At 32.9% G+C, this 27,372-nt stretch overlaps 1 protein-coding gene across 2 annotated transcripts in view; it reads right to left on the minus strand.

Annotated features, from left to right (window-relative positions):
* LOC126887420 (aquaporin-like) overlaps nucleotides 1-26,537 on the minus strand; it is a 77,171-nt gene extending 50,634 nt beyond the window's left edge. Inside the window, exon 1 of one of the 2 annotated variants that reach the window (XM_050654934.1) lies at nucleotides 26,405-26,537. The gene's annotated coding sequence lies outside the window, so the exon portion shown is untranslated. Of the gene's footprint in view, nucleotides 1-10,630; nucleotides 10,728-26,404 lie in introns of those variants that run through there. The other variant, XM_050654933.1, reaches the window with a different exon arrangement.
* Nucleotides 26,538-27,372: the final 835 nt, after the last annotated feature.

Consider the following 27,372-nt stretch of genomic DNA (forward strand, 5'->3'; position numbering starts at 1 on the left):
AATGAAAATCGCAATAACAAAAAAAGCTCACAATATTTTTGGTCACATTTTAGTAGAAGTTATTCCTGGCATCGTCCTTCACAACATCTGATAGGTTTCAAAAATTCCTGAATTATATCCTGAAATCGACCTATTTTTCGCCCACAGCCTGGAGTAATACACATTCATTTTTATAAACTTTCTCTCTCGAAATCGGCAACAAACATCTATTCCTAACAAAAAGATTAGAGGACGAGTATATTTAGATGTTTAATTTATTTTTACAAGGGTCATGTTCAAACAAGAATAAGTAATTCTGCGGAAACCTTACACATGTCATTATTTCAGATACGCTTTCAAAAACAGGAGAAAAACAACATAATTGGAAACCCAATGCGTCTAGAGAAAAATGAGAAACAAACAACTGTCTGTATTATTTTACGAAATCTATTTATAAACCAGAGAAATTGGTATATAAAAAGCCTTCATTGTGACACTCTTTGATACATATATTTAACAACTACTTTTTATACATTTGGTAATATGTAAAAAATCTACTAAACAAAATATACAAAAGATTAAAAAAAGTCATTTATTACTTATAAACTAGTGATTTCACACGTCACCATGCAACGGGGATCCAATGAATTGCCATCTACAGTCACTCTACTGAAGTTTTTCTGTTGCATCTACCTGACGATATACCAGATCTTTGCCTTTGACAGATTTTAGAAAAAACTGGTATATTATAAATTAACACTTAGATTTAAAAACGACCATTTTAAACCGCTAGCAACTTGAGATCGTAAATAATTTCTGTATTGATGGACACACTTTGAATAATTTTTCCGATATTGGGTGGTTATTAATGCGCCTCTAATAGGACAAAGGTACCTACATCACACGGATTTTAAAACCACTTGTGAAATTTTTTTATCTATGTATAATAACGCCCGTCCACATAGGACTCAAGCGGTTAATGACTATCTTGACATTGAAGGTTTGCACCATGTGAAGTGGCCTGCGATAATTCCAGACATGAACCTCATTGAACTTGCATGGGCTATACTATCTAGAGCTGTTCATGCCGAAGAAATCCTCTGAGAAGAAAGAAAGAATCTGCCACAGGAAATGGGCTCGAATCCAGGCTTGCATCGCTGCCCGTGGTGGAAAAACGCACGATATTGTTAAATACATTTTAATCAGAATTAAATTTGTTAGTTTTTAATTTTACATTGTAATAGACGTTGAGAGGTGGCTCATATTTTTTGCAGAAATTACTTGTAATTAACTCATATAATAATAATTGAGTTATCCTACCACTCAATAAGGTCCGGAACATTGTTTAAATAATCAAAATGTCAAAAAATAAAGCAAAAACTCGATTTTTTCTTCATTTTTTGTTTATAACTTTAAAAGTATTCATTTCCGAGAAAAGTTACACTAACATAAAAGTTGCATAATTAAATTTCCTACAACAAAAGATTGGTTAACAATTTAAATAATTGTCACCCTTGTTGCAAAATAGCAATAATTGTGAAAAAAACATAAAAAACAAGTATTCGCATTTTACGTATTTTAACCATTTATGTTTCACTTAGGACCTTCATATTTCACCCAGACAAATTATATCATATAATAAAACAATACTGTAAATCTCATTAAGATCGGTTTAACAGATTTTGCAATCCAGCTTTTGCAAAAAATTGCATTTTTTCAAAATGTTGCAGGACTGAAAATAAAGTAGATAGCAAGTAGAATTTTTTTTGGCATATAGAACAATACTGTACCTTTCATTTGCATCTTGAAAAATTAAAATCGGTTAACTACCACGGCGCCAGGAATTTTTTTAAATAAACATTAATTTTTTGTCAAAAATTATCGAATATTGCGGCTGTGGACAAACAAATGTGTTGTTGTTAATCATTGTTAAGTTGTTGTTTTAGTTTTTATTGGTTTGAGAACAGAGACAAAAGTAAGTTGATACTTGTAGCTTGTAGTGACTTTTTAAATAGTTTTTAAAAGCATCAGGTACTTAAGTGTAAATATTTAGGATTGTAATAAAAAATTATATGTTCTATTTGGAAAATGTAAAATGTCCGATTCACACAAGTTGATTTCCACCAAAATTTCTACCAATCTTTATCTAATATATTATTTTTCTACGAGCGTGCAAAAATGTCTACTTTCGCGCACGCATTTTAGTTTAGAAAGTTTTACTTTTCCGCACGCGTGTTACTTTTCCGCACGCGTGTTACTTTTCCGCATGCGGTTTTTATTTTCCGCACGCGTGTTAATTTAGATATGTTAATATGGCCTTAAAGTAATTATAGTACATGCAATAAACTAATATTTAGATATTATTTACTAATTTATTTCAAATATATCTTATTGTGTTCCTGTTTTAATGAAATTAACGCTACAATTCGATGAAATAAAATTATTTTTTTCTGAAGCTATTTTCTTGTGGCATTTTTATAATCAAGTATATTCGGGAAATAAGCCACAATTTTACCTAAAAATGATTTTATTAACGTTTCGACGCCCAAGTCGGGTGTCGTTGTCAAAATACAAAATAATACTAAATAAACTTATTAAAATAAAATTATTTTGACATAATATTCGAAAGTCAAATCGGTAGACAATAACAGTCGTTTTAAATCATCGTCATGGAAACCAAGATCGTCGTCATGCTAACTAATTATATTGAAAGTTTGGTTTTGACAACCTTGTCAAAGAATTAAATTGTGTATGTATTTTCATATTAATTAAATTAATTGATTAAGATTTGGTAATTTTTTAAAGACTCTTAGAAAAAATATTGTTCCTAACTCTTGCAGAAAGTCTCTTTTCCGCACTCGACTGCTTGCCGAACTCCCGCTTCGCGTCGTTCGGCAAACTGCAGTCGCGTGCGGAAAAGAATGACTTTCTGCACTTGTTAGGAAAATAACTATTACTTACTCTATAATTTGTTGTATTTTAATATTTTAATTGTTTGTGAAATATTGTTTAAACATTTGCATATTAGTCCTGTCGCCAGGGGGGGTACAACGGCCTCCTTAATTCAGATGGACTTACCCAAGTTTTTTTTATATATTTTGACCGGCAGAATACGAATTTTTGGGTAACAGTATATCCGGATGTCGATAAGATTGTTATAGACAAAGAACTTGAGGAATTACATAAGAGCGATTTCTCGCAAAACAAAACATCTTTTTGCATTTTTTGGGTCATTTTAAGCAAAAAATATTCCTACAAGTTTTTTCGTAGAATGCATAGTTTTCGAGATAACCGCGGTTAAACTTTCAAAAAATCGAAAAATTGTAATTTTTGAACCCTAATAACTTTTGATTAAAAAATAAAGTAGCAATTCTGCTTACCGCATTTGAAAGTTTAAGTCACATTATATCGATTTTGATTATTTGCATTGCTAAAAATTTATTATTTTATTGTTAAGCAAAGCTATAAACACCTAGTATGTGAGTGATGTTTTCTATGATTTCTCATTTAAAATCGAACGAGTAGGTAGAGTAGCTACAAGTGCAAGCGAGGCAATTTCTACGTAGCATGCGTTAAAACGTATGTATTAGGCACGGGAAACACTATGTGTTTATAGATTAGTTTAACAATAAAAAAATTAATTTTTAGCAATGCAAATAATCAAAACCGATATAATTTGACTTAAACTTTCAAATGCGGTAAGCAGAATTGCTACTTTATTTTTTAATCAAAAGTTATTCGGGTTCATAAATTGCAATTTTTCGATTTTTTGAAAGTTCAACCGCGGTTATCTCGAAAACTATGCATTCTACGAAAAAACTTGTAGGAATATTTTTTGCTTAAAATGACCCAAAAAATACAAAAAGATGTTTTGTTTTGCGAGAAATCGCTGTTATGTAATTCCTCAAGTTCTTTGTCTATAACAATCTTATCGACATCCGGATCAACTGTTACCCAAAAAATTCGTATTCTACGGATCAAAATATATAAAAAAAACTTGGGTAAGTCCATCTGAATTAAGGAGGCCGTTGTACCCCCCCTGGCGACAGGACTATATGTTTAAATATAATAAACTTTTATTCTCTATGTTAAAATATATGAAAAAAAGTTTTTGCTAAAAAAGTATTATTTCAAAGGACATAGTATAAGTTTTTATTTTGCAATAATCAAATTTATTAATTTATATCCAAATGTACTAAAAATTAAAATTTATCAATCATTATCAAAGGTCATTGGAATGCCCAATCAGAGTAAACGTATCCGCTATCCTGCGCGTAGCATTAAAAATTAATGTTTATTTTAAAAAATTCCTGACGCCGTGGTAGTTAACCGATTTTAATTTTGCAAAAGAAAATGAAAGGTACACTATTCGTCTATATGCAAAAAAAATTTCAACTTTCTGCCTGCTTTATTTTTAGTCCTGCAATATTTTGAAAAAATGCATTTTTTTTGCGAAAGCTGGATTGCAAAATTTATTTTGCAAAATCAATTGAACCAATCTTAATGAAATTCACTGTATTGTGTTACTGTATTATAAAGTTTTTCTGGGTAAACTATAAAGGTGCGAAGTTTAGCATAAATGGTTGAAAAACGTAAAATGCGAATACATACTTGTTTTTTATGTTTTTTTCGAAATTATTGCTATTTTGCAACAAGGGTGACAATTATTAAAATTTTTAGCCAATCCTATATTGTAGGAAATTTAATTATGCAACTTTTATATCAGTACAACTTTTCTCGGAAATGAATACTTTTATAGTTATAATCAAAAAACCAAGAAAAAAATCGAATTTTTCCTTAATTTTTTGATATTTTAATTATTTAAACAATGTTCTGGACCTTGTTATATTAGTTATTTTCAAGCAATTGGTGCAAAAAATATGAGTCACCTCTCAACATCCAAATGTACTAATATTTTTACAGGGGCGCCCTGGTCTATAAACGAATGTATCTTGAAACTTCACGCTTCAAGTGAATAGCTACAAAAGTGTCATCTACTCTGATATCCATGAATGAAAACACGACTCCATAGAGTCGATTTCTATCTTTTGTGCTGTAGTAAATGTTTCGTGTATATAGGCGTTCCGCAAAAAGCCAAAACTCAAGTCGTTAAACCCTCCGAATATGTCTAGTTCGCGATTTTCAGATGCAAGAGTAAATTTTTGGAACATAGTTTAGGCCCCCAAGTCACCTAGCGGTCCATATGAAGAAAGGGTTAATTTTTTTGATACTCTACAAATCTGGAACAAGTGAATATCCCCCTTTTTAAATGATTTTCCATAAAGCATGGCTTAATGATAGATAATACTAATCGTTTTACATTTCTGTAGTTTATATCATACAAATTCATTTTTATAAACTTTCTCTCTCGAAATCGGCAACAAACTTCTTCTTCTTCTTGTGCCACTCCTATCGGAGATTGGAAATCATCAAGGCTACCCTGACTTTGTTTACAGCTGACCTAAAAAGTTCATTAGTGGTGCAGCCAAACCACTCTCTCAAATTCCGCATCCACGACATTCTTCTACGGCCTGGATTCCGTTTTCCTTCTATTTTTCCTTGCATTATATTTTGAAGTAATGCGTATTTATGACCTCTCATCAGGTGACCCAAATACTCGAGTTGTCTTCGTTTTATCGTTAATAAAATTTCTGGGTCTCTTCCTATCCTTCGTATTACTTCAGGATTTGTGATTCTTTCAACCCAACTTATCTTCAGCATTCGACGGTAGCACCACATCTCGAAACTTTCAATATTTTTTATGTTGTTCTGTTTGAGAGTCCAGGCCTCTACACCGTATAATAAATAGCGTGTTAAATACGTAGCCACTTAGCATTCTTAATGGTAGAGGGATGCTTATATCTCTGTTGCAGAAGAATTTTCTCATCTTTATGAAGGTGGCCCTGGCAATTTCGATACGTCTTTTTATTTCATTGTTTTGGTCTCCAGTTTCGTTTATTAAAGTTCCCAAGTATTTATAACTTGATACTTTTTCAATTTGAATGCCGTTTATACTAATATGTGCTGGTTGTGTCATGATTTTACTGAAGACCATATACTTGGTTTTTTTGATATTAATGTTTATGCCATAATTGTTGCAAGCAATATTTATGTTTGTAAGTAATCGTTGTAATTCTTCTACTGTTCTTGCAACTAGTACAGTGTCGTCTGCGTATCGAATATTATTTACAACCTCTCCATTGATTACGATTCCTTCATTTGCTTGCAAAAGGGCTTCCTGACAGATGCTTTCACTATATACATTAAATAGCAGTGGTGACAAAATGCATCCCTGTCTTACTCCTCTACGTATTTCTATTGCTTTTGATATCTCGTTTTCTATTTTGATATTAGCTTTCTGATTCCAATATAAGTTGAGAATTATTCGCAGATCTTTATTATCTATGTCTTTTCTTTCAAGAATGTCTCTTAGCCTATCGTGGCGTACTCTGTCAAACGCTTTTTCAAAATCGATAAAACATGCATGTACTTCTTGATTAACGTCTAGGCATCTTTGTGTAAGAACATTCAAACCGAAGAGAGCTTCTCGAGTACCTAGTCCTTTTCTGAACCCCATCTGTGTATTACTAATATCTGACTCCAACTTTTGATAAACTCGGTTGTGGATGATTTTTAGAAATATCTTTAGTAGGTGGCTCATTAAAGATATTGTTCGATGTTCTGAACATTATTTTGCATTGGATTTCTTTGGCAGTGTAACGAATGTAGACAGCAGCCACTCTTGAGGCATAATACCAGTATTGTATACTGTGTTAAATAAGTGCAATATTATACCTATTGATTCATCATTCAAGAGCTTTAGTAATTCAGTAGGAACCTCATCGGGTCCATTTGCCTTTCCAGTTTTGGAATTTCTAAGTGCCATTTCTACTTCACATTTTAGGATTTCAGGTCCCGTTTCACCATTTACCTTGTCAATGTTATTTCTGTTGTCCTCAAACAATTCTCTTATGTATTCACTCCATCTATTAATTTTTTCTGTTAAGTCTACAATAATATTTCCGTCTTTGTCTTTAAGCAAACTTATTTGATGTCTTCTTTGGGTTCCTGTAAGTTCTGTTACTTTTTTATGTATATTGAATGTGTCATACTTTTTTTCATAGTCTTCCATTTCTACACATTGTTCTGTAATCCATGATTCTTTGGCCTTCTTTATTATTTGCTTTATGTTCTTATCAACCTCTCTGTATTTTTCTGAATTATTCTTCAATTTGCGTCTTTCATCCATTAGTAGCGCAACAAACTACACACACCCAAACTTATATGGAATCACCATGTATTTCAAAGTAATATTTATTTCTTTTGAAAAAACTTGTTATTGTTGCGAAGAATAAAGCTTTTAAAGAAAATAAACAAATATATAAGATGATCGGATAGTACAGCTCGGTCCGGTATAGGTTATTTGCTTGAGTTGCAAATTGAACGAAAATAACTAACTTTTGCGTCAAAAAACGAAACTATGCCTGATGTGGGGTTATAGAACTTACAATGAGGAAAAATTATTGGTCTTGTGGAGAAAGTAATGTTCTCAGAGGGACATAGTTGCAGAGATAGGCGTAACACAGGGCGTTCTGTCCAAAACCTATGCCAGGTAACAGGAACTAGGAAAGCTCAAAAATAAAGCAAGAGAAAGTCGCCAAAAGAAATAATGGATCTCCAAGATCGTTTAATTGTCCAATCAGCTGGAAGACACCCAACCATTTCTCACCTGCAGCTCCAAAGGCAGCTTTTGGAAACTACAGACTACAGATATAACAGTTTCAGTTGAATCGATCATACGATAAATTTGTAGAAATCGTAAAGCAAGTATCACGGAAATTTATCCCTAGAGGTTGTCGAACTGAGTACATAGCGGGGCTCAATGAAGAATCTAAACCCCTACTTAAAAGATACGAACAGCTATATGAAGAAGACCCTTTCTCGGAAGCGACAATACAGGCTGGGGAGGAAATGTTACATGCGATATCCGCCAACAGAACGGAAAGGTGGTGCAAGCTGGTCACGAGTCTGGACATGAAACAAAACAGCAGACGTGCCTGGAAGCTGATTCGGAATCTTGGCAACGATCCCGCTGCTCCGGCAGTCAACATGACAGAAGTCACACCCGATCAGATAGCCCATCATCTTCTAATGAACGGTAAGACGACATCAAGAAAGAACAAGGTGAGAGCTCAACGGAATATCGACGAAGAAAGAGATGTTCTAGGTACCTCTTTTTGTCTAGAGGAGATGAGAGGCGCGATCCATCAAATGAAAGATAATAAAGCGGCTGGCCTGGACGACATACGAACATAGCAAATAAAGAACTTTGGACTAAAAACCGTAGAGTGGCTCGTAAAAATGATGAATTGCTGCATCCGTACATTACAAATCCCCAAAATCTGGAGAAAAGCTAGAGTGGTAGCCCTCTTAAAACCAGGGAAGGATCCGGCGGATACAAAGAGTTTTAGACCTGTATCTCTCTTGTGCCACCTTTTCAAGGCCTTTGAAAGAATGATACTGAACCGGATCGCAGAATATATGGAGACTAAAATTATTCCAGAACAAGCAGGATTCAGGCCCGGAAAGTGCTGCTGCAGTCAAATTCTTAATCTCACCCAACATATTGAAGATGGTTTTGAACGGAAGGAAATAACAGGAGTAGCGTTTATAGACCTAACTGCCGCCTATGATACAGTTAACCATCAACGGCTACTCGCAAAACTCTACGAAACTACAAAGGATTTCCGACTAACCAGGTTAGTGAAATGTCTCCTCCAGAATAGACGCTTCTACGTAACGCTCCAGTCCAAGAACAGTCGGTGGAGGGACCAAAAAAATGGGCTACCACAGAGAAGTGTCCTCGCGCCGATTCTATACAACATATACACCAACGACCAACCCATACACCAACAAACAAGGATATTTATTTACGCTGATGATACAGCGGTGGCAGCTCAGGGAAGAACCTTCAATGATGTCGAAGTGAAACTGACAGATGCCCTGGGAGACTTAGCTCTATACTATGATAAAAACCATCTGAAACCCAATCCCACAAAAACCCAGGTATGTGCTTTCCACCTGAGAAACAAGCATGCCCGAAGGTCGCTGGAGGTGGAATGGCGTGGTCAGATGCTGGAACACAACAAGACGCCAAAATACCTTGGCGTCCGTCTGGATAGAACTCTGTCTTACCGATACCACTGTCAAGATGTCAAGAAGAAAGTAAGTGCCAGAAATAATATCATCCGCAAGCTAACTAATACAAAATGGGGAGCACAACCACACACTCTCCGCACTTCTGCCTTGGCATTATGTTTTTCGGCCGCGGAGTTTGGAGCACCAGTATGGGCAAACTCTGCTCACGCAAAGAACGTCGACGTGGCTCTAATCGGGTTGCCTGAAACCGACACCTATCGAAGAGGTATACCCCATTGCTGGAATTGCTCCACCACCAATCAGGAGGAAGGTCACGTCAGAGGTAGAACGGAAAAAGCAGGAGACGGACCGAAGACACCCTTATATGACCACCAAACTCAGCCAAGCAGAGTAAGATCTCGGAAAAGCTTCCTGAAAACATCAAGATCCATCCCCGAAGCGCCAGAGACGCGCCGAATACACCTATGGCAAGCGTCAACTACCGCGACACATTTTCCTCCCTCGGAGGAAATGGCTGCTGGACACAATTTACCGTATCCGACTTGGAAAGCGCTAAACAGACTAAGAACCGGCGTTTCACGTTGTGCTAGTAACCTGAAAAAAATGGGGATACCAGGAGGACGATACCTGCGACTGTGGCGCGGTTCAGACCAGCCCGCATCTACTATCATGCACAGAGATGAGAAAAACCTGCACAGAATAAGACTTAATTATAGCAAATGACAGGGCCATCTATGTGGCCAACCATTGGAAATACAGAATTTAAAGTTGTTGGTGTTCCGGACACGGAAAGTAAGTAAGTAAGTTGAATCGATAAGAAGAAGAGTTCGTACCCAGAATTATACAGCAGGAGATAGTTATGGGTTCCCGAGTTATCCAGGCAGCACAATATTGATCGCCTAAATTGGTGTCTTCACCACCAAAACTGGAACATTGCGAATTGACAAAATGTGCTATTTTCAAAAAAGTCAGGATTTGTGTAAAATCAGATGACTCATGCAATCGTGTACTTAGAGGTCGAGGAAGACAAGCAAGAACGAAAATAGTCATTTCTGTTCACAAATATACAAGGGGAAGTGTAATGTTCTGGAGAGGAATTGTGATCCGTAAAAAAACTCCAATTTATATCCACACAACACCGCACGGCTAGTGCAAGCTGCTCTTAAAGGATGGAGCAACCTACCACAACACAATGTCATGTTCAAACAAGAATAAGTAATTCTGCGGAAACCTTAATTTCAGGTACGCTTTAAAAAACAGGAGAAAAACAACATAATTGGAAACCCAATGCGCCTAGAGGAAAACGTCTTTTAAACCAAAAAAAATCTCTCAACGTTATATTTTTTTATAAATGGTCTATAATAGTAGTTTCTGCAAATGGTTAATATTAGCAAACATTTTGGGTGATGCCTAACTTTTGAAATTATCTGCATTTTTTATTTAAGATATGTGTAAAATATAGTACCTAGATATTGGATATTTTTATAAATACCTTTGAAAGAGCGCATAAAGGATATATTTTTCATTGTAATACCCACTATTAATGAAACTCAATGCACTTTTAACTATTGACAGGACACAATTTTTACAAACACTAATCAAATATTATTTTTGTATTGAAAACAATTTTTTGTACTAGCGTTTGGATAATTTTGCATAATTTTGTAAATTATGGGGTTCGCTTTAAGTGGTCGTTAGCAAGACAAATAATTTAGTAATTGTCTTTAATATATTTTTCATGTCTAGGACAAATTATTGGAATATTTTTATCTAAACTATCTGCAAAATCTATTCGATGCGCCATTGTTAGTGAAACCTTAATTTGAGTATAGTTATTAGAAGGTGCTTATTAAATTATTATTTGATAATGACTGTGTTATGTAATGAAAGTTTAATATTGTAAACACCTTTCCTATATAGAAATATTCCACTATCTTCTTCTTCATAGCCTTCTATCATCCATGTTTGGACATAACCCTCTCCATACACCCTCAATCGGTCTCTATCTTGAGCAACATATTTCCAATTTTTTCCGGCTACTCTTTTAATATCATCAACCCATTTCATCTGTGCTCTTCCTCTTGGTCGTTTACTTTAGTACGTTCTCCAATGTTGAATTGCTGCATTCCAACGTTGGTCTTTTTATCTAGCAGTGTGGCTTACGAAGCTCCATTTAAGTTCTTGTTGTTATGTCCTCGACTTTTAGATGAAGCAACGAAGCACTAAAAAGCCCAATACCTAGGAATTTTGTTCAGTCAGATGAATCGTCATGCAACTTTTTGCATTTGATTCGAGAGAGTGTCAGGCAATTTTGTAAACTAAATTGATCTCCGGCAAAAATTCTTTTGCATAAGTAAATGCATTTTCAAAGTGCATCTCGAAGAGATGGAAAATGAAAAATTTAGAACTCAGGAAATATTGACAGAAATGAGTTCAATTTTTATACCTGGGGGTTTTGGAGGTCACTGAACACGAATTTCATGACGACGACGGTCTCCGAGGAACCTGGTGCCCAGGGTGGAACTCGTCGCCTGGGACGATCGAATAATTCGCGGAACGATAGAATAATTTGCGAATTGAAGATTGATAATGACACTAAACACGACCCCCCACTCCAACCCCTGGAGATAGGGTGGGGGCAACTTTAAAATCTTAAAAAATGGAAACCCCCATTTATTATTGCAGTTTGTATTGTTTACGTAAAAATAAGTAACTTTTATTCGAAATATTTTTTCGAATTGTGGATAGATGGCGCTATAATCGGAAAAAAGCATTTATTATCGTGATACCATAGGTAAATTATAGAAACAGTCTAATATTCCGAGAAATACACTTCCTAATAAAAAACCAAAAAATACGTGTTTAATATTTTTTAAGAGCCTATCGAATAACATCAAACACGACCCTCTACTCCACTCCCTGGAGGTTGGGTGGGGGTAACTTTAAAATCAAATAGGAATCCCCATGTTTAATTGCAGGTTTGATTCCTCATGAAAAAATAAGTAACATTTATTCAAAACATTTTTAGAATTGTTGATAGATGGCGCTAATAAATAGTGTTTTTCCGATTATAGCACCGTCTATCCATAATTTGAAAAAATGTCTCGAATAAAAGTTACCTATTTTTAAGTAAAAAATCCAAATCTGGAATAAAAAAGGGGGCTCTTATTTAAGATCTTAAACTTACCCCCACCCCATTTTCAGGGGGTGGAGTGGAGGGTCATGTTTGATAGTACATTCTTTCACGGTTTTTGCTCTAAATTTTAAAGAACCACTTGGATTCACATGAAATTTGGCATACGCATAGCTTACATATCAAAGAAAAAAAGTAATATTGTTCCGGTGTGTGCTTCTGCCCTGGGGGTGACTTTCACCCCCTATTGGGGGTGAAAAAAGATATGTCCACAATAAGTCCGGAAATGGATAAACTGACTAATTTTAAGTAACTTTTGTTCTATACAGCCTTTTCGCCAAGTCAACACTTTTTGAGTTATTTGCGAGTGAATATGTTCATTTTTCAACAAAATAACTATATTTTTAGACGGTTTTTCGCAAATAACTCAAAAAATAAGTATTTTGCCGAAAAAAACGTTCTAAACAAAAATATAGCCTGTAAAAAAGTAAAAAAAAATGGTGTATGCGTTAGGTCTCTGCATCTCGTAGAACCAGAGTTATAGCCAATGAAAAAAATATTCATATTCACAAAATTTAAAATAGAATATTTCGAAATAAAATATCCAAAAAATTAAGAATGAAGCTTTTTTAAACACTTTAAATAAGTTGTAATGAGTTTTCCCCGAAATGTGCTTCATTTTTGGTTATTTCACGTTAAAGTATTCCATTTGGAATTTGACGAATATGAACCTATTTTTAATTAGCTATAACTCTGCTTCTACTAGGTATAAAGACGTGATATATACACCATTTATTTTTTATTTTTTACAGGCTATATTTTTGTTCAGAATGTTTTTTCGACAAAATACTTACTATTTGAGTTATTTGCGAAAAACCGTCTAAATGCGTGGTTATTTTGTTGAAAAAATGAACATATTCACTGGAAAATAACTTGAAAAGTATTGACTCAGTAAAAAAACTCTATAGAACAAAAGTTACTTAAAATTAGTCAGTTTATCCATTTCCGGACTTACTTTGGACGAATATTTTTTCACACCCAAGAGGGGGTGAAAATCACCCCCGGGGCAAAAGCACATATTGGCACAATATAACTTTTTCTCTTTGACTTGTTAGCTATGTGTGTGTATGCTAAATTTCATGTCAATCCAAGCGGTTCTTTAAAATTTAGAGGTTTTGCAATATTTTACCGGTAAAGAACGTACTATGAAGTTACTCGATAGGCTCTTGAAAAATATTAAACACGTATTTTTTGGTTTTTATTTGGAAGTGTATTTCTCGGGACTGTTTCTCTAATTTACTTACGGTATCACGATAAATCGTTTTTTCCGATTATAGCCTCATCTATCCACATTTCGAAAAAAATGTCTCAAATAAAAGTTGCTTATTTTTAGTAAGCAATTCAAATCTGCAATAACAAATTTGGGTTTCCATTTAAGATTTTAAATTTACCCCACCCCGCCTCCAGGGGGTGGAGTGAGGGGTCGTGTTTAGTGTCATTCGATGGATTTTTGAAAAATATTGAACACGTATTTTTCAGTTTTTCGATCTAATCTTCATTTCGTGGATTATTCGATCGTTCAGCGAATTATTCGATCGTGTTCTACCCTGGGCACCAGGTACCTCGGTGACCATCGTCGTCATGAAATTCTTGTTCAGTGACCTCCAAAACCCCAAGTATAAAAATTGAACTCATTTCCGTCAATATTTCCTGAGTTCTAAATTTTTCATTTTCCATTTCTTCGAGATGCACTTTGAAAATGCATTTTCTTATGCACAAAAATGTTTGCCGGAGATCAATTTAGTTCACAAAATTGCCTGACGCTTTCTTGAATCGAATGCAAAAAGTTGCATGACGATTCATCTTACTGCACAAATTGCCTAGGTTTAATGCTTCGTTGCCTGCCGCCAGTCGTTGCTTTTTTTAACTGGCAATCGTGTACCTAATATTGGTCTTTGCATTGCTGTTTCTATTGTGACTAGTAGTTTATTCATATCTGCCTTGGTTAGGATCCACATTTGACATCCATCTATCATGATAGAAAGTATGCACTGGTTGAACATTTTGCTCTTCAAATATTGAGGCGACATAAAACAAAAAAGATTGGAAAACGCTGGTCTAGATTCTTGGACAAAATGGGGGCCGACAAAATCCCTTTTACAGATTAATATAACTGAAAGTATTAAACGATCAAATATCTTGGTTTGGGATTTTTGTATACCGTAGTGATATAGATCAAAACTAAGCAAAGGTTAAAAAAATCCTTTTGTCAAAATTATCGCAAACCTCCATTCATTGGAATGCATTAAAAAATAATTGTTTATAGTTAGAAAATATGGATATTAAATGTAAAGACAAAAGACAATGAGACGACTTAACGCCTTTTGAAATGTGGACCTATAGGAGAATTATGAGGGATTCCTGGGTAGATAGAGTTACGAACAACGAAGTACTGAGAAGAATAGGTAAAGAGAAGGAAGTTGAACTTACAATTAAAGAAAGAAAACTACAGTATCTCGGACATGTGATGCGGGGCGAGAAGTATGGCATCCTGCGACTCATAATGCAAGGAAAGATAGTTGGCAGAAGAAGCATCAGAAAAGACGAATTTCATGGCTGAAGAACCTGAGAGGATGGTTTGGATGCAGCTCAAAACAAATATTTAGAGCTACTGCCCCAAAAATTAGAATAACTATGATGTTTTCCAACCTCCAAAGCGAAGATGGCACCTAAAGAAGAATAAAATATATATAAAGTTAGTGCCTTTAACTGTTTTCATAGGATATATAATAATCGAAGTATTCTGGTAAATATTACTCATATTTTTATATTTATGTTGCGTGTTTATTGTATACAGTATAATGCCTGTTCAGCTATTTAAATTATATGCAAGTATTTTAGTGTTTTATGTTTAGAAAAACGGTGTCGTAATTATTTTAAATTCTTGATAAAATCATCTCAATTAAATGTTCATAGCTCTATAATATACTGAAACTGTTTATAATATTCTTTTTCTACAACCGTGTTAAAATGCAATTTTTAGCACTCCATAGGAGCGTTAAAAATGCTACTTTAAAGCACTAGGGCTTTAAAAATTTTAAGACACTGCAGTTAAAAGTGAATTGACAAATTGTGAAACGTCAACATATTTATATTTCATTACTTAACATTAATATTAATAGTACAACTAGCGCAATTTGAAAAAGGTGGTTTAAAAGGTTTTTTAAAATTTAATTTAAACTGTATTATTGCATTTTTAACACGTTTGTAGAAAATACTATTAAAATTTGTTAGAATATACAACAATAAAAGTAAGATGTTATTCTATAGTTGTTATGATTGACGTATTGACAGTATAGGCAGTTTTGATGTAATGTCAAGAAAAATATAAAAATGGAATGTCAGTGTTCAAGTAAAAGTTTTTGTAGATACTGTCCTGTAATAATTGAGAATAAATAAATTATAATTGCTGATATATAAGACGTCTGCAGAAAAAATATTGTATGATATACGTGTTAAAAAGTACATTTTTAAGGCACTCATGTGATTTGCAGAATGAACGAAGCACCACATATGCGTGCCTTAAACTTTTAACACTTATATCATAAATAACTATTAAAAGCTCTTACGAGATAAGATGGTAAAATCTGCACTCGGCTGGAATGTTATTTCTGATTTGTGTGTGTGAAAAAATGGCTTGGATGCGAGTCCGTTAGCCACAGATTTTTTATTTCTGATTGGCACTAGAAATTACATACAGTGGAACCTCGATAGGTCGGGTTAATCGGGATCGCGGCCGATCCGGGTTATCGAAAATCCGTATTAGCCGGAGAATATGGTAAAAATTAATAAAACACATATAAATAACCAACAAATACACATTATAATTGCAAAAACATGAAATACATATGCACAGTACATCTAAATTACGTATAGTTGTATACAGTATTGTTTATTTCTTGCTAAAAAGTCAAACTGAAAAAATGTTTGTTTTGTCTGATGAAAATCGGTCGGGGTTAGCCGGACATCCGGGTTATCGAAGGCCTACTTACCGGGGTTCCACTGTACATATATAAATATTATAAAAATCCCTCAGTCAAATTTTTAGCTCATTCATAAACATACATTTTCACGTCCACCAACACTCAGATTTTTTTGGATCAAAATAAGTATTTTTTTTCTTTGTTTTGAATGGTGGGGTTAGATTTGTCATTTTATATCCGGAACAGCTTCAAAATTCGAAAAAAAAATCCTTGTTTTGTATTTTCTGGTGCTCTTAACACATAATTCAACTGTATATTATCAATAAATAACGTTTTTGTATAATTAAATTATTGATTTGTTACTAATATACGGATCAGGTTTTTTAGACATTTTTACACCAAAACATGCTTAAAATACGACAAACCCTGTTGATACTTTTCTCATGTTTTTAGCACGTAAACTCAACTGCATATGAATGGAGGATGACTTTTTATTTGTTTTTCTGAACATATGAAAAATACTATTTGGCGTCATTTGAAAAATCGAGACGCGTGTTGGTAGGGGAGCAAAGTATGCTAAATGTGCAGTCACTCGAGCGCTTTGGACCCCTAGTGGGTTGTGAAGAGTAGCTCCTAAAACCAAAAAAAGTTAAGTAACATTTTCCATTTTAGTGGGCGCTTGCCATTTTTTAATTTAATTTTCCATTTCCAACAATCGTTTTTTCCGATTATAACTCCATCTATGCATCATTCGAAAAAATGTTTTCAATAAAAGTTACTTATTTTTTCGTAAGAAATCCAAATCTGCAATCAAAAATAGGGACTCCTATTTAAGATTTTAAAGTAACCCCCCACCCCACCTCCATAGGGGGTCGTATTTGGTGCCATTCGATAGATTTTTTAAAAATATTAAATAAGTGTATTTTACAGTTTTTCGATCTGATGTTTATTTCGCGAAATATCGCGGGATTCGCATTTAAAATATTAAATTTACCCCCCACCCCTCTCCGTGGGAAGTCGTGTTTGGTATCATTCGATAGATTTTTAAAAAATATTGAGCGCATATTTTTTAGTTTTTCGATCTGGCATTCATTTCGCGAAATATTCGCTTTTTTCTTGTGAAACTTTGGGACTCACCCATTTCCTTACGCCCGGCTCAAATCGTCAGATTTTTGAAATATACACTCTTTTGCATGTACTTAACTTACCTTATCTTAATCTGACAATTTCGAGCTTTTTTAAGGATAGTTTTTTTTTTCGGGCCCCCCTTAACGAACTCCCCTGTGTTAAGAGCCAATATATGGTAGAGGTACATCTGCAGGATACCAGGTTTCTCTCCATATGATAATCTGACGCGCTCGAGTAACTGCAAAAATCCCCGCTTGGGCTCCCCTACCATGTAGTAACTTTGCGGTATACCATAATATACATATCTATACACTTATTTTTTCTTAGTAAACTAAGTACATTTCACGAATTTTCTATTATTTGACCGGTTTTGGGGTGGTTTCAGCTATATAGGGGTGGTTCAATTTTTTCAAAACGTATATAAAAAACGTATTGTTATGGGAATACCGATAAGAAGGAATTATCTCTACACATTGTGTTTCGCAGACGAACAGGAAGATGAAGAAGATATCGGTTACATGGTAAGAAAGCTAAAAGAGGAATACACAAAGATGGGCCTGGAAATAAATATGAAGAAAACTCAATACTTAACAATATCGAAAGCAGATGTAAAAAATTTGGAATAGATGAACACGTAGAAATAAAAGGAATGAAGAGCTTTAAATATTTAGGTTTGGTAATATCGAAAAACGCAACAATAGAATAAGAAATAAATAACAAAATATGAAAAAAAAATTTAAGAAGCGCTTTTCTTTGGTCATGAGTGACTAAAATTAAAAATATTATAAAAAAATCAACTAAAAAGCAAAAAATAAAAAAAATTTTAAAAATCTAACACATTCGTCAAAGAAAAGCGTGGCGCGTCTTCATCGAATAAACGGTTTTCGCCCCACGCTTTTCTTTAACGAATGTGTAATATTTTTTAATTTTTTTATTTTTTTTATTTTTTTATATTTTTAATTTTAGTCACTCGTAGCTAAAGAAAAGCGTTTCTTAAAATTTTTTATTACATTTTTTTTTTATTTTACATTTTAGTCTTACCTTTTTCAAACATTAAAATATATCGTCATGTTTATTAAAATATGTATAAAACATATTATGTACATACATGAAAAGTAGTCGGAATAGGCAAAAAATTTAAAACTTTATTGTTTATTTATGAAGCATAACGTAAACAATTAACGTAAAAAGTGAAATTATGTATAGTTCATATAATTAGCTACAATCTGTAACAGTTTCAAGTTTCTTCATTGTAAAAAACAAGAGAATTTAGAGAACAATTTTTTATTGACTATTCGTGTATTGTTCCCGTGAATGCATATTATGTCTGCAAATTTTTAGTCATTTGCATTGAGAGGGGGTATGGTTTGAAATCAACATATCAAGCACATTTTTGTGAATTTTTTTCGAAGCTATGGTAGAATTATTTTATTTTTAAATTAAATAAACATATTAAGTATAATTCAAAGAATACGTTAAAAAAAATTCAATCCAAAATATTGAAAAATAAGCCATTGGTGACAAATTTTGACAGGCAGCTCACAAAAAAATGGATTTTGCGGTGGACATCAGAACTCGACACTCGATCATACGAAACAAAAAATTCAAAAAGATTTAATTAGCTTATGAGTTTCACGAGGTCACAATGTCGAGTTTTTTTATTTTTAATGATTTTTGAATTTTTGGTATCACTCAGAAATCAAAAAAATTTAATTTTTGGTAAAAATTTTGTGAAAATCAACAGATTTATTATTGTTGAACAAAAAATAAGCAAAAAAAAGAAAAATATCTCGACGTTGTTACCTTATGAACTGTCTAAAGAAAATCTGTGAAAAATATCAGGTAGATCGGCTTAGTAGTTTTTCAGTTACAATGTCCACCGCATTTGAAAAAGCAGTTTTGAGAAAAATGCGTTTTAAAGTTTTGACAACTGCATCTTCACCTTCTTATTTGTCTGCCAAATCGTAAAGTGATGCACATTGGAATATGTTTTTTGAATCGAGGAATAATCTACAAAAGAGAAGGCGAACAGTTGTTTAACGTTTCTCACTACGCTCAAGCGTGCTGGCGCGAAGTCGCGGCAAAGCGAGTCGTAGGTAGGGATATTCAACACCCTGTATCTCTGGTAATTTTACTCAGATTATTTTGAAATTTTCAGAGTGTATTCTTGAAAGTATGCACTTTTATTTGAAATAATAAAAAAAAATTAAATATTTCAAACCATACCCCCCCCCCTTGAAGAAAAGGCAGTCAAATTAATGTCCAAATATTTGACCCAAACGATTAAACTAAAGAAAAGCGTTTATTTAATTAATATGCCAAAACGAATTGTAACGTTAATTGTAGCACAAAACCTCTCTACCGGTGGTTTTTCTAAGACTACGATAAAAACGATTTGAAAAATTTGACACGAATAAGCGTCGATTTTTATATAAACAAATATAATATGAGCGATCAAAATTTTAAATTTTATTGTTTATTTATGAAGCATAACGTAAACAATTAACGTAGAAAGTAAAATTATGTATAGTTCATATCATTAGCTACAATCCGTAAAAGTTTCAAGTTTCTACATTGTAAAAAACAAGAGAATTTAGGCATTTTCCATTACAATTGTTTTTTTAATGTAAACAATTAATAAACATAAAAAATAAATTTTATTGACTATTCATGTATTGTTCCCGCGAATGTTATTGTCTGCAAATTTTCATTCATTTGTATTGAAGAGAAGGCAGTCAAACTAACGTCTAAAGATTTGACGCAAACTATTGAACTAAAGAAAATCGTTCAAAAATAGATTTTTACAAATAAAATTTTGTATAAGACAACTCCATAGTGTAATGTGGAATAAAAACATCAAAGAAACAATAACAAAAAAATGATATACCAAACAATATTACGAAGTGTCATCACATATGCATCAGAAATTTGGATCATAAACAAAAAAACAAAGGAGCCCACTGACGACCAAACTGTAATACCTACTGGAGAAGACGCTGTGGCCTAACCAGAAAAAAGGATACCAAATGAAGAGATAAGGAGAAGAATGAAAGTGGAAAAAGATGCCCTGCACTATATGGATGACAGAGAACTAAAATGGTACGGCCACGTACGTCGAGCAGAAAAACATAGAAAAACAAGGTTGCGGAATGGAGCAAAAGAGGAACAAAAAGGATGCATCTGATATTTATGACTTTATTTGAACGGCAAAGGAAAAAAAATAGAAAGGTAACCATAAACATATTTGCTAATCTGCATAGTTTTATCCAAAAATTGCTGAAAAATTTTACTAAAAAATATTCTACGAATCTACACAAAAATTGAGAAGTTAAAAAAAAAAGAATAATAATGGTTTGATGTTTAGTAGCTTACCTTCATATTAAAATATAGATCTTTTCTACAAAATCAGTAATCTTTTAGTGCATGTTAAAATCTCTTTATATTTGATGATTTTTTCGCGCACACTTTACAACGAAAACTGTTAAAATGCACAGCATTTAGAGCGAATAGAGCATTTAGAGCGTATAGAGCATTTCGAGCAAAATTAAAGCACTTTATTTCAGCGTGAAAGTTTAAATCAAGCATTATATTTCAAATGGTTTACTGTAAAGAGGCCGAACTCATTAGACCGAAAAGCACTTTACCGAAACCTCACTAGACCGAACAGCAGAAGACCGAAAAGCAGTTCTTTTTACTTGTCGCAGTAAAGGAGATAAGACTAATGTAATTACAACCAAATGTTAATTGGATGGTTATTATAAACAGTTAAAATGGCGTTATCGTCACTTTACCCACCTTTACTAATTTGTTTAACGGATGAAAATTATTTCTTATCAGACTGTACAGTCTATGTATAAAATAATACAAAAAAAAAATACAATAAACAAAAAGACAGATATACAAAATCTTAGCATAATTTACTGCAATATTTTTAAATTTATGTACCATTTGAGGCTACTGCTGTTCGGTCTAATGAGGTTTCGGTAAAGTAGTTTCGGTCCAATAAGTTCGGTCTACTGCTTTCGGTCTAATGATTTCGGTCTAATTGTCGCGTAGCTCATCAATGTCGTCGGTACCATTTCAAATGCCTCATATTTGTTGCCAAAACTCAAAATCGAAATTTGATTTTATATTCGAACTTTACGAAGCAATTGTGAAACCAACGGTATAGTATGCAAGAGAAAAATAGACAATGAATAAGAAAGATGAAAAAAAGCTAGAGATTTGGAAGAGGAAAATCTTGAGAAAAGTTTTTGGTGGTATAAAGGAGGCTAACGGGGAATGACGCAGAAGAACAAACCAGGAGCTACTGGAGATGTATAAGAGATCTAAAATATCAGAAAATCAAGGTGCACAGCGTTAGATGGTTGAGACAAGTTTCACGAATGCCATGAGAATGAACGTCTTAAGAATTTTGCAAGCAGGAAAACAAGAGAAGAAAAAAAGAGGAAGACTACGCAAGAAGTGGTTTGATGACGTCCGGACTTACATAAAAGAAATGGGTACAAGTGAGTGGAGAGAACAAATGAAGAACCGGAAACAGTGGAAGAATCTAGTCAAGACTATCGGATAAAAGAGCCTCTGAGGCTGTAATGTTCATATATAAAAATCATATTATTATCCGGAAAATTCCCACGATCAAATTAAATTGGCTCTCATATGTTATAGTCCTGTCGCCAGGTGGGGTACAACGGCCTCGTTAATTCAGATGGACTTACTCAAGTTTTTTTTATGTATTTTGACCCGTAGAACACGAATTTTTTGGGTAACAGTTGATCCGGATGTCGATAAGATTGTTATAGACCAAGAACTTGAGGAATCAAATAACAGCGATTTTTGGCAAAACAAAACACTATTTTGTATTTTTTGGGCCATTTTAAGTAAAAAATATTTCTACAAGTTTTTTCGTAGGATGCACAGTTTTCGAGATAAACGCGGTTGAACTTTAAAAAAATCGAAAAATTGCAATTTTTGAACCCGAATAACTTTTGATTAAAAAATAAAATAGCAAGTCTGCTTACCGCATTTAAAAGTTTAAGTCAAATTATATCGGTTTTGATTATTTCCATTGGTAAAAATTTATTTTTTTATTGTTTAACAAAGCTATAAACACGTAGGGTTTCCCGTGCTTTTACATGTGTTTTAACGCATGTAACGTAGAAATAGTCTTGATTGCACTAGTACCTATTCTACCTACTCGTTCGATTTTAAATGAGAAATCATAGAAACATCACTCACGCACTAGTTGTTTGTAGCTTTGTTTAACAATAACACAATAAATTTTTAGCAATGCAAATAATCAAAACCGACATAATTTGACTTGAACTTTCAAAGGCGCTAAGCAGAATTGCTATTTTATTTTTTAATCAAAAGTTATTCGGGTTTAAAAATTGCAGTTTTTCGATTTTTTGAAAGTTCAACCGCGTTTATCTCGAAAACTGTGCATCCTACTAAAAAACTTGTAGAAATATTTTTTGCTTAAAATGACCCAAAAAATACAAAATATTGTTTTGTTTTGCCAAAAATCGCTGTTATTTGATTCCTCAAGTTCTTGGTCTATAACAATCTTATCGACATCCGGATCAACTGTTACCCAAAAAATTCGTGTTCTACGGGTCAAAATACATAAAAAAAACTTGGGTAAGTCCATCTGAATTAACGAGGCCGTTGTACCCCCCCTGGCGACAGGGCTATTACATAAACTAACCAAAAATAGTTTTGATTTTCCTATCAATATAGCCAGGGAGGTAGTGTCAAATTTGACCGGAGCATTTTAGCATGGCTGGTTTCTTATTATTTAGGTAGGTGCTCCAAAGCTTATTAACAAATGATGTGTCAGCTGGCCCAAAACCGGGGATTTTAGACAAGAAAAGCTAAAATATGAAAGTTGATGGACCAACGCTACAGCTTAAATGTCAAATATTTATATACGTTACTCAGAACATTCAATGGACTTGCTTACTTGGCTCCTACGTTTCACTCAGGAGATCGGGGTTCAAATCCTGGCGCGGAAAATTCTTTTTGTTTTTTAAATTGACATTTTATTTTGAAAAATATTTATTTTTATAATACCACGTTTTTATTATTTATACGAGACAATATAAAAAAATCTGTATGTCTTTTATAGAATCGCAAACTATGCATTTTTGGTCATAATCTTATGATTGATCTTAATAAGCAAATTTGTTGTACATGAACCCCTGAAGGTTCCTGAGTTGGTAAGACCAACAATCTAAGTGAAAAGGGAGATATTATTTGTTATTTTTTTGGACAAACTGTTTTTTCTTAATTTTATATGTTGTAGAACCGAAAGATACAACCCTAAATTTTCACTTTTTTATGACCAACCCCCATGTTTTAATAGCAATCTAAATATTTCCCTATTCTCTATAATATATAAAAATGAATGTTTGTCTGTACCTATGTCCCTTATAGAATCGTAAACTATGCATTTGGTAGAAAAAAGTATGGGTACGCAATATTTTTTAGTATTTTTTGGCTTTCTGGTAATTTTAGGTATTAAACATTCAAACATTATTTAGTTTTAAGGCGGTACGAAGTTTGCCGGGTCAGCTAGTTAATAATAAAAAAGTATTAACTCTTTTAACTCTATTAATTATTAAGTATATATTATTAAGTATTAACTCCTTCCTGGGTTCATGTAAGTACAAAAACTTTGCTTGAGGTCATCATAATATGATTAAATGCATAGTTTACGATTCTATAAGGGACATACAGACAAAAATTCATTTTTATAATATAGAGAACAGGGAAATAATTAGATTGCTATTAAAAAAATGGGGGTTGGTGATAGAAAAGTGAAAAATTAGGGTTGTATGTATCTTTTGGTTTTACATCACATAAAATTATGCAAAAAACAGTTTGTCTAAAAAGATAAAAAAATGTCGGGAGTGGGGTGGGGAGGCTAACCCCCTTTTTCACTTAGATTGGTCGTACTAACTCAAGAAGCTTCAGGGGTTCATGTACAACAATTTTGCTTATTAAGGTCAATCATAATATTTATGATCAAATGTATATATGCTATTTCATAAGTTCTATGCATAATTCTATAAAAGACATACAGATTTTTTTTATATTGTCTCGTATAAATAATAAAAACGTGGTATTATAAAAATAAATATTTTTCAAAATAAAATGTCAATTTAAAAAACAAAAAGAATTTTCCGCGCCAGGATTTGAACCCCGATCTTCTGAGTGAAAGGTAGGTAGTTCAGAGAAATAAGGAAAAAAAATATCGTGTTGGTGACACATCCCCCTCCAGGCTGAAACCAAATTTTTCGAGTAATATGGTCATCTATAATAATAACCTATATGTTTCCTGCAGCCGATTTTGATGATATACATAGTTATAAACAAATGAAGATCAAAAAACGGTAAATTTTCGCTTTTTTCGCCTCTTACTAAAAAATTGGGCATTTTAAACAAATTTGAGAGTAATAAACTCATAAACCGTATAAAAAACTTCAATATGGCGTTCGCTGAATATGTCTATCCTTATTGGTTACTTAGAAAATTGCCAAATAAATCATAAATTTTGAGTTTTTATAAATATTTATAACTTATGTAAAAATTAACTTAGAACCTTCTTATTACATGGAATGCTGAGACTTATGGTGCTTAAATTGCACCCTAAATTCCAAAGCAATTGGTCAAATAGTTTAAAAGTTATTTAATTTGTTTATCCAAAATTAATTTTTTTTGCGACACTGTAAGTCAGAAAATGATGAAGTTACAGTAATATTTTGGATAGTTTATGAAAGAAGAAAATTTACAGTATTAATTTAATTTAAAAAAAATGACAAAAAATAATTAAAGATATTGCAAAATAATTTTGCAAAAACATGTGAATTAAAAAAATGGGGGGGGGCTAACTTTGTCCCTAAATGTCCTAGAACAGTTGTTTTTCTTTCTAAATGTGTATAAAAATTCAGTCTTTCTAAATATGAAAAAATAATTTTTCTACGGGTAACGGTTAAAAAGTTATTCCAATTGTTTATAAGTAAGCAAAAAATGGACATGTTTTTGCAAAATAATTTTACACTGTTTAAAATTATTTTTTGTCATTTATTTTTAATTAAGGTAATAGTATAAATGTTCTTCTTTCATAAACTGTCCGAAGTATTATTGTAACCTCATAATTTTCTGACTTATAGTGTTGCAAAAAAAATGAATTTGGGAAAAATAAATTAAATAACTTTTAAACTATTTGACCAATTGCTTTGAAATTTAAAATATAATTTAAGTACAAGAAGTCTCGGCATTCCTCATAATAAGAAGATTCCAAGTTAATTTTTACCTAAGTTACGAATATTTACAAAAACTCAATATTTATGATTTATTTTGCAATTTTCTAAGCAACCAATAAGGTTGGACATATTCAGCGAATGCCATATTGAAGTTTTTTATACGATTTATGAGTTTCGTACTCTCAAATTTGTTTAAAGTGCTTAACTTTTTGGTAATAGACGAAAAAAGCGATAATTTACCGTTTTTCGATCTTCATTTGTTTATAACTATGTATATCATCAAAATCGGCTGCAGGAAACAAATAGGTTAATAATATAGATGTCCATACTACTCAAAAAATTTGGTTTCGGCCTGGAGGGGGATGTGTCACGAGAAAAACCTTATTTCTCTGGACTAAGGTGCCAAGTAAGCAAGTCCATTAAATGTTCTGAGTAACGTATATAAATATTTGACATTTAAGCTGTAGCGTTGGTCCATTAACTTTCATATTTTAGCTTTTCTTGCCTAAAATCCCCGGTTTTGGGCCAGCTGACACATCATTTGTTAATAAGCTTTGGAACACCTACCTAAATAATAAGAAACGAGCCATGCTAAAATGCTCCGGTCAAATTTGACACTACCTCCCTGGCTAATATGTTTAAATGCCATCCAAAAATTTATTTCAGAAAAAAATATTGTATGAATCTTTAATACAAAAGTTATTACGAAGTTTAGAAAAAAAAGGAAAATAATAATTTGGTGTTTAGTGGCTTACCTTCATACTTAAATATACATCTTTTCTAAAAAATCAGTACCTAAACTTTTAGTGCATCAGAAAATCTCTTTATGTTTGATGACTTCTTCGCGCACACTTTGAAACGAACACTGTTAAAATGCACAGCATTTAGAGCGAATAGAGCATTTAGAGCAAAATGATTTTCAGCGTTGTCTGACAGCTACGCCGCCCTCTAGTTTCATCGGTCACGGAAACATTTTACAGGAGTGTCGTAAAATTAAGGGTGCGAAACTGATAAAAAATGTTATTTATGAGCTCATTTTGCAGTGTAAAATATTACACTGGAAAATTGCTCTAATGAAAAATTCATAATCAGCATAAAGTATCACTTTTAGAAATTAGTAATAAAAATATAGTTAAAATCCTTTACAAAAGGTATATTTTAGACATTGATCAATATACATATTTGGTTGTTGTAACAATGATTAAATAATAATTGTGAAAATAATTAGAATACATTTATCAATAACACTCAATTTATTCAGAGAATACGTTAGTTTTGTATATTTAATAAATAATGGTAATTCTGGCAGCAAAGCACTTTATTGATTTCGTAGATGATCAGTAATTACCTTGGTTTATCGTGACAACGTACAGATTTAATTAAAACAATGTACAAATGTTGTTAATAGAGAGTAATATTTGATTATTCCATATATGTAAACTGATTGTTGTGACAACGAATGTATTATTCAATCTACTACTGCGTTTAATAACCACAATCAATGCGTACATGGTGACAATAAACGAAGTTGTTGAAACAATAAATGTTTTGCTTGACCATTTGAAATGTAACGGATTTTTCTTATCGTTCTTTGTTAAACAATGCTGTTACCTCTGCCGAAGTGCCGAATAATTTCATTTCGTTTCCAAGAGTAGTCCGTACTGGAAGGAAGTTTTCGTGTGTCTATTATCGTATTCATTTTTTTCGAATCCTGAGAAAACTA

This window comes from Diabrotica virgifera, chromosome 6, assembly GCF_917563875.1.
Source record: "Diabrotica virgifera virgifera chromosome 6, PGI_DIABVI_V3a".
In the NCBI taxonomy this organism is placed as follows: domain Eukaryota; kingdom Metazoa; phylum Arthropoda; class Insecta; order Coleoptera; family Chrysomelidae; genus Diabrotica; species Diabrotica virgifera.